At 39.4% G+C, this 9038-nt stretch overlaps 1 protein-coding gene across 3 annotated transcripts in view; it reads right to left on the minus strand.

Annotated features, from left to right (window-relative positions):
* Window positions 1–9038, minus strand: part of Usp25 (ubiquitin specific peptidase 25) — a 98083-nt gene that overhangs the window by 61694 nt on the left and 27351 nt on the right. The gene's annotated exons all lie outside the window — the stretch shown is intronic.

Here is a 9038-nt window from a genome sequence, read left to right on the forward strand (position 1 = left end):
AACAGGGCCTGGGCAATGATGGAAGAGGATATCAATTTGAGAAAAACCACAGAAAAGCAGAAAGCCAAGCTCTAGGAACAGGATCCTCATTCCATTCCCACATCTGTCTGTTGTGTTTTCATTACAAAACAAATAAACCTATCTTCCATATTTGCGTGCCAAAAAAAAAAAGATTATGAATAAGATTTGTAACATGGCAATACCATCACTAAAGGGAGACTTTGAGAGCAGAAGCAAAGGAGCAGCCATATTCCTGCTGCTTCTGCTTTTTCCAGTGTCCTCAATGGACATATAGAGGTTGTTCTAGAATAGTACTCCAATAGCCAAATGTCCAGCCATAAGAAAGTCACTCACAGAGCAAAAAGGGAATTCTATTAGCATTCCAGTCTCTAGGTGAAGCCATGGAGGTTACTCATTTAGGTATCTGTCCATCCCCTAAGCCAAAGTCCCGGTACAGTTTTGATCACAGGCACCCTGGGCGGTTTTCTGGTGTGGCAGAGGGGTTAAAGCACTGTGATGCTCAGTCCTGCAGGGATCTGCAGTCACTGAGCTCACCATCCCTCCCTCAGCTCCCTGCAATGAGGTTTGTCAACTCTTAATCCTTTAGATTCAATTCCTTCTTTAAAATTACCAAGCATATTTGATGTTTCATGGCTGACTAGAAAGTCCCTGAGAAACAGCAATTAATTATACTTACACTCTTCCATCATCTACGGATTGGAAATCACACAAAAGCAAACGATAAGCAAGGTGGTGTATTCTGACCTATCCCCCCAGTGCTGGGAAATGTGAATAATAGCATAAGAACAGAGAATGGTACACAGGCTCCAGGCCTAAGTCTTTCATTTCTTAAACCCCATTGTGTGTGTGTGTGTGTGTGTGTGTGTGTGTGTGTGTTTGTCTCACACTCCACTTTTTAAGTGATCTATTCATCCCTCAAGACACTATAAAGAAGGGATGAGAAACTCCGTAGGTAAAGAATACAATCACGATAATATGGACAGTGACACGACTGTTGCTATTAATATTTGCACTGCGGACGCAAGTTGAGGCATCAGTACCACAATGGAATTCCTGTTATTACTTAGAAATAAACACATACTGTTTCTTTTAATTCAGTTTCTCTTAAGAATTATAACTTTGATCAGAAAAGGTAATTTTACTAAACACGGAATCTTGATTAACAAGGTTTTTAAATTATTAATTACTAAAAACGCACAGTTTGTGTGGCAAAGCATGTTATACGTGTTTGCCCAATGCGGGAGTTGCAAAGTTAGTATTTTTCATAGAATACCAGTTTTTGGTTGAAAGAACAAATGGCATACTACAAAGTATGAATACCTGAACTTCTATTTTATCAGTCATTGCAGAGCAACTGTTGTTAAAGACTAACTGGTAATTTTCATCCATGCTCAGAATTTTGAAAAAAGTTTCATCTACCATGATCCTGATAGTTTCTCAGAATGTAAAGCCTTTTCTGGTAAAACCAGTTCACCAGTTGCTAACAAATTTGATATTTTAGCATAGTATTCTTTCATAATGTAGATGGAACTACAATTATCAATGTAGTTTCACATCATTTAAGGGTAACAGATTCATTCAAATAGCAAGACATCGGTAGATTTTAGATTTTAATATATAACAGCGCCACTTGAAAGGCAACTGATAATCACCAATTATCACTGACACCAATGTGACTGGAACCACTGAATTTCAGTATATTAAACAAAATATTCCTAATTATTTGAATATAAATTTAAAAACTCCTCCCTTGCCTAAATAAACATTTGTAAAAAGCCAGATTTTCTTCACAAAACAGAACCACAGAAATTTATTCCAACAGAATGTAAACCCTCTATCACAGATCTGAGACCCCCAACTCTTCTACAACGCCTGCAGCGGAGAAATGCATATACCATTTTGCTAATTTGTTTCAGAAAAATATTTACACAAAATGCTTATATCAACAAAATAAGTTGCTATTTTAGTAAGAATTAATTTTCTAAGCTTGTCTGAATTTTAAGTTCTAACTCGGAAAATTTTCTACTTTATGTTAATGAAAGCTCTTTGAAGTCGATCATAAGTTTGTGAGTTTAAAGGAGTCATGAAATCAAAAGTGTGCCACATTAATGCAAATGTATCTTACAAGAGACTGTCAGCTGGATAGGATTGGCGCTCTTGTAATCTGGTTTTTATAATCCAGTTGACAAACATAAATCATAACCACCTGACCAACAGGAGACAGATGTCAAGAAACATTGCTACAAGCCCTGTGTGCCAATCATCCCTGTGATGAGGCCAAGACACACGCCAGCAGAGCACAGCTCTGGTTAGACCTGTCCTCCCTACTGTGGTCCAAGCCAGCAAGTCCTGCTTTCTGATCCTTGTCTAGACACACAATTCATATCATCCGCCTTGCCCTCCAGCATTGCAAGGAGAGACACTTGTTCCTTGCCCTGAAATGAAAGGTAACACTTCCTGGGCTAGGAAGGATCACACTCAGTTGTTCCTGCTCCCCTTGTCTCCCTCCACATCTCCAGTCCTTCAGGAGGTGGACAGATAGGGGCACCTGTAGTGCAGATGGGAAGCTTGCCTCTGCTGGCATTGGGCAACAGCACATTTTAATGATGGAAGAGGTTAGCTGAGACCAGATACCATCAGTCCTTGGCTGACACTTTCTTCCAGCACACGCAAAGGCCTCCTTACTGGTATGGCTATTATAATAGCATTTACTTCATTGTGTTCTCATTACACCATGAAGATGCTTTTCTTCCCCCATAGTGTGACAACAATGTGGCCATCACCAGAGAAGACTTCTATGACCTACTAATACCAAATCAGTATCATTCTACTTGAGGAATTAGTAAGTAAATGTAATTTTAATAACGGGTAATGTGATTTTTTTTTTGTAATTCTCCTCCTGAAGGCTATTGTTAGTTGGCAACATGACTACATCTGGAATTAACTAAAACCAAAGCGGTTAGGTATACCTGTGAGGTTTTTCTTTTCTTTTCTTTTTCTTTTGTTTTACATGTCAATTCGAGTTCCCTCTCCCTCCCTGCCTCCCCTGCCTCCCACCAACTCCCTATTCTATCCCCTTTCTTTTCCCCAGAGAGGGTGAGGGCTTCCAATGGGGGATCTTCAAAGTCTGTCATATCATTTGAAGCAGGGCCTAGAGAGTATCCCTCTATGAGAGAGTATCCCTGTATGTGGAGTGGGCTCCCAACATCCATTCGTGTACTAGGGATGAATACTGAGCCACTACCAGAGGCCCCATAGATTAACCAGACATCCAAACTAGCATCCATGTTCAGGGGTTCTGGAACAGTCTGATTCTGGTTTCCCAGCTATCAGCCTGGGGTCTATGAGTTCCCCCTTGTTCAGGTCAGCTGTTTCTGTGGGTTTCCCCAGCACGGTCAGGACCTCTTTGCTCATCACTCCTCCTTCTCTGCAACTGGAGTCCAGAGTTCAGCTCAGTGTTTAGCTGTGGGTTTCTACTTCTGCTTCCATTAGCTATCAGATGAAGGCTCTAGAATGGCATATTAGGTAGTCATCAATCTCATTATCAGAGAAGGACATATAAGGTAGTCTCTTCACTATTGCTTAGATTGTTAGCTGGGGTCATCCATGTAGATCTCTGGACATTTCCCCAGTGCCAGATTTCTCTTTAAACCTATAATGGCTCACTCTATTATGACATCTCTTTTCTTGTTCTCCCCTATTCTTCCCCCGACTCAATCTTCCTGCTCCCTCATGTCCTCCTCTCCCCTCCTCTTCTCTCCTTCTCTTTCTTCTAACTCCCTTTCCCCTCCCAAATTCTTTTTCTTAATTAAAACATTGAAATGGGAAGACCCACTTTTAATCAGATCTTTTGAGACAGGAATATCCACTTTTATTCTGGGCTACCCCTTTTGGTGGCCGCCTACATAAAGGACATGGGGAAAGGAAGCTTGCTCTTTTTGCCTGCTTGCTCTCACTCTGGGGAGCAAATCTTCACTGGCATTACAGTCTACTTCTTTGGGATTCTGGAAAATACTGAAGACCACTGAATATCCCAGCCTTGAGCCTTGCTGAATTTCTTTTTCAGAGATTGATAAAACAACAAATACATTAGATGCATAGAGTTATCAGTTGTATAATGAAAACTACATTTTCTGTGTGTTTATTAAAAAGAGGTGAAAATTAATTTGACTATAATGAATTGGTAACTGCAGAAGTAAATTGAAAATCAAAATGGCCTTGGTAGAAATTCCATCCATATACCAGCACACTGTATGCTCATATCTGCACCATGGCAAGACTTGAGGAAAACACCACAAACTTCTTTGCTACCTACCCTCCGTGTAGTATCAGGGTGAGAACAATACAGAGATGCTAAGTAGACATGCTGCTTGGGTCCCACTTGAGGAAATTACATGGTCATCTAAGCAGGTATTCACATTTTAAAGATTGTGCAAACTAAGGCTGGGTGTTGGTGGCGCATGTCTTCAATTCCAGCCCCTAGAGAGGCAGAGGCAGGCAGATATCTGTGAGTTCGGGACCAGCCTGGTCTACAGAGCGTGTTCCAGGACAGGATCCAAAACAATACAGAGAAATCCTGTCTCCAAAAACAAACAAACAAACAAACAAAAAGGACTGTCTGTCCAAACTAAAATAATTTCCTATAAAATCATAAATATAGCACATGATATAATAGCAAATGTTTTTCTAACTCCCAAATACATGCATCCTATTGGTTTTTACACATACCTTCTGTGTTTACATGGTTTATAACTCACTTTTCCATAAAACACATTTTCAAAGGTGAGAGGTTCTTTACAAATGCATCATTTAGCTCAAAATCTAGTTGAAGAACAATGTAAAGATTTCATTTTCAAAGAGTGAAATGGAGTTGTGTTTAGTTTAATAAACTAATTTTATATCTGTCACCAACAAAGACTCCTAGACGTATGTCAATGTGGAGAGTTGAAAGACAAAAGATGAACAAGGAGAGACCCGGGGGATACACTCAGTGTCACAGGGTGTGCCTTACATGTGAGAGGGAAGAAGCAAGGGATCTGAAGAGACAGGAGGAAGAACCCTTGCCAGGACAGTATGGGATTGAAGCAACAAGCTGGAATGCAAAGCTAGAACTGTACGCTGCACGGTGTGTTTTAGGAGAAAAGCAACCTAGGAAGCGTAGGATGGGAATGAGGAATTGCAGGTCTGAAGTGAGAAAGAACACCGCCAGGCCTCGCCAGTCACAGGGCTTCCTGTCTCACTGTTGTCTCGTGAGACAAACACAATACAGGCTCTCTCACACAGCCCTGCGATGCCTTCCTCACTTCTCCTCAGGTATTTGTTCAAATGTGCCCTCACCCAAAAAGCTTTCTCTGAGGACAGGACCTGAAATAGTAAGTAAGTCCTGTGCCCAACCATAGCCACACCACAACACCTGGCCCAACACTTCACTCTTGGTGAACTTGTGAGAGCTCAGCATTAGTATTCTTCACTCTCTGTCCTCCTTAAGCAAAACTGGACTTCATCTCTCAATGGCTTATGAAGGTCCCTAAAAGCATTGAAAAATCAATATGTTTGTACCAAAACAACTGAAAGTTAATAGCCAAATATGAAACATAAGTTTAAAAAGTGGGCTACATATAGTGACAAAGTAAGATGTGACTATATGTTCCCAACTTCTACAAAAAGGACCGATAAGGCACGACATATAGTGACAAAGTAAGATGTGACTATATGTTCCCAACTTCTACAAAAAGGACCGATAAGGCACGACATATAGTGACAAAGTAAGATGTGACTATATGTTCCCAACTTCTACAAAAAGGACCGATAAGGCACTACATATAGTGACAAAGTAAGATGTGACTATATGTTCCCAACTTCTACAAAAAGGACCGATAAGGCACTACATTTGAAATACTTCAATATAAATAGCATACATATGTAAAGTGCCTTCTTCACTCTCCAATTTTTCCTACTCCAATTTATTAGTCTTCACATAACAATCCTACTATTCTACTTTTGTGACTGCTGAATGCGGTCTCTAAAACTGTACCATATGAGCAGGACTTTGTATAATATGAGATATTATAAATTTCAACAATATTTAACTTTAATTTTGATTCCTGGTAACTACACTGAACAACTTAGCTGTTCCAAATACACTTCTGATTTTAATCACAGCTACTAAACTCATAATGGTAGCATCCATAGGGAAAAAGATGAAAGTGAAAAGAAAATGGGGAGTCATTCAAAATCCTCACTTGTTTTCTGTGTCTTTCAACTGAACGGCAGAAAAACTGAAGCTAATAATCCATGTTAGTCAACAGCTACAAGATCGTGATAGCCCATGGATAGCATTCTCTCCTGCAAGTCAGGAAATTCTCAACACAGAAACAGAAATAGGCCTAGGAAATACAAACTCCAGTTGAAAAAGAAGGAAATAAATTTTCAAAGTCATACAGTTCAAAGTTCCCTAGTCCACAGCTATTAGAATAGGCTTAATCGGTTTGAAGCGCCTTCCTGCATGGAATCGGCTGCACACCCCCACATGTTCTAACCTACTGGTGAATGACCAAAAAAGTTTCACGTAATAGGAATTTCTAGACAGAGTTGTAACTTTCATTGAATTGATTTTTTTTCCTACCTAAAATGATTTTTTTTAATGTGAGGAATGGAAACAGGGTAAGAGTTCATTGATAAAATCCTCAGACTTGAGAATAGAAGCATTATACCCATCACCATCGGGGCTTCATGGCAGTGCATTCTAATCACTTTCTGAAATTTAGGAAGGAACCTCAAGGGTTTCCTCATTTTTAATGTGAGTCATCTTGTGTGGAGGCTAGACACCTGCAGCAATCCGAATGCTTGCAGAGTCTTCTACTTAATTAGTACTCATGTATTACAAAAAGTTTCTGTAAGCCTTAATAATGCTGTATTACTGTCTATGTTATAATTACCTACCCAAATCCCTCTTATCTTTTGATCCATATTTTGATTGATCAACTGTAGTGCATCTTGCTCTGGTGGAAATAAACTGTTTTTGTCCTGTTTTAAAAAAGTTTAAAACAATTTAATAACCGTGGTATAAAATATTACTATTATATTTCATATTGGCCAAAACCCTTTGCATAGTCATGGCTGAGACAGTGTGTGCCAAGACCCAAAACCATCGCAGTTTCTCCTTTGACTCAATTACATTTATGATAGCCAATACCATGCATTGTAATCTAGTCCAACTTAGTTGTATATGTGGTAGGGCTGATGATTGGGCAGAAAGCCAGAGACTCATGTCAGTATCCTGCCCAGTCACATTCCAGAGTACTCCCTTGAGACAGGTCCATCATTAAATCTAGATCTAGTCTGGAAGCCAGCAAGGATCACTGATCCTCTTGTCCGTGACCCCAATAGCACCAAGTTATACAGACGCTTTCTATGTGGATTTGGGGGATTTAAATATGGGCCCCCATACTTGTCATCTACCTAGCTTCTAACAGTCATTATTTTTTTTTACTGAAAAGATATCAGACAATTTCATTCTTAACTTAAGTTAGGAGCATAAGGCATTCTTTTGAAAATTTGTTATCTAAAATAGTCTGGATTATACAAGTCATGAAAAGATCTAGAATTTTTGCTAGTTATATTGCAAATAATTTGAGCCTTTTCCCAGAATACAACACAGTATTAAATTAGAATAGAGAATATTATGAAAGGACCCTCAGGACAGTAACCGAAGCTCTAAATAAAGGTTTTCTTGAAATTATTTTTGTCTCAAAAATAAAAGGTAAAACTAGAAATATGAGATGGCTTTACTATTAAAAATACTGAAAATATAATTACTTATTCAATATTACAGGAAGGGACACAAATACAAATGTTCTTCGAATCAAGTGGCATAACTTGCAATTGCCTTTGATGATCAGAAGATACATGGTTAGAAATTCAACAGCAGCCCCAAGAAGGACTTTTAGAAAACTTGTTTCTCTCTCTCTCCTCTCTCCTCTCTCTCTCCCTCCTTCCTCTCTCTCTCTCTCTCTCTCTCTCTCTCTCTCTCTCTCTCTCTCTCTCTCCCTCCTTCCTCTCTCTCCCTCCTCTCTCCTCTCTCCTCTCTCCCTCTCTCTCTCTCACTCTCTCTCTCTCTCTCTCTGTCTCTGTCTCTCTCTCACACACACAGAGACACTGAGGCACGAATAGCTGTATGCCAGCTAAGACAAATGCAGTAGCATACATATTTAGTATATTACTTTTTTTCAGTTCAGAGGACAGATTTTTACCAGCTCTGAAACCAGCAGCTAACAGGCTTGGAACAAAATTTTATTCACCCTGAAGCTGAGGAAAAGAAAGAAGAACGAAATAATTTACTGAAAATAAAACTTTGCCATATTGAAACTCCACTACTGTAGAATTTCAAATACCAAAGCACTTTCAATGGAAATGGCAACATGCTCAAAAGTGAGGTATTTCCTTCACATCAACCCTTGAGAAACTCCACACTCTGAGAATTCTGTCATTTATTCCTTGTACACTCAGCTTTGCGAGCAAGTCTGCACTTACTCACACTTCTTTGCAACAATTGCCATCGTGCATCTTTCCTTCCATACTCAAGCTTCCAATACATAGAAACTGAAAATACACAAAAGACCTTCACTCCTCAACAATACCTGCACAATCAGAAGTATTTCTCAGTTATCTACTGAATGTGTATCTCCTATTCTGTTCACGGTCACTAAGTTTATTGAATCAAAACTATTTCCTAACAACTGGTATACTTCCAATAACTACAAAACAGGATACAAATATTGCTACAAAAAGTAATGACATCAAAGTATGAACAAGAGGGTCATTATGCAAGCATCCCATTAAATTTCAACAGAGCTGTGTCTCAATGGTCACCAGGCTGGGTAATGGACCCACTATCCAGTGAGCCTCCAGCTTAGCACGGCACATTAGGAAACCACAGCAGCAAACAAGGCTCTCAAAGGATCATCAGCTGAAATACAATTACCGAAACCTCAGTTACCAACTCGTTACTCCAAGTG

The sequence above is a fragment of the Mesocricetus auratus genome, unplaced genomic scaffold (genome assembly GCF_017639785.1).
Source record: "Mesocricetus auratus isolate SY011 unplaced genomic scaffold, BCM_Maur_2.0 Super-Scaffold_100008, whole genome shotgun sequence".
In the NCBI taxonomy this organism is placed as follows: Eukaryota; Metazoa; Chordata; class Mammalia; order Rodentia; family Cricetidae; genus Mesocricetus; species Mesocricetus auratus.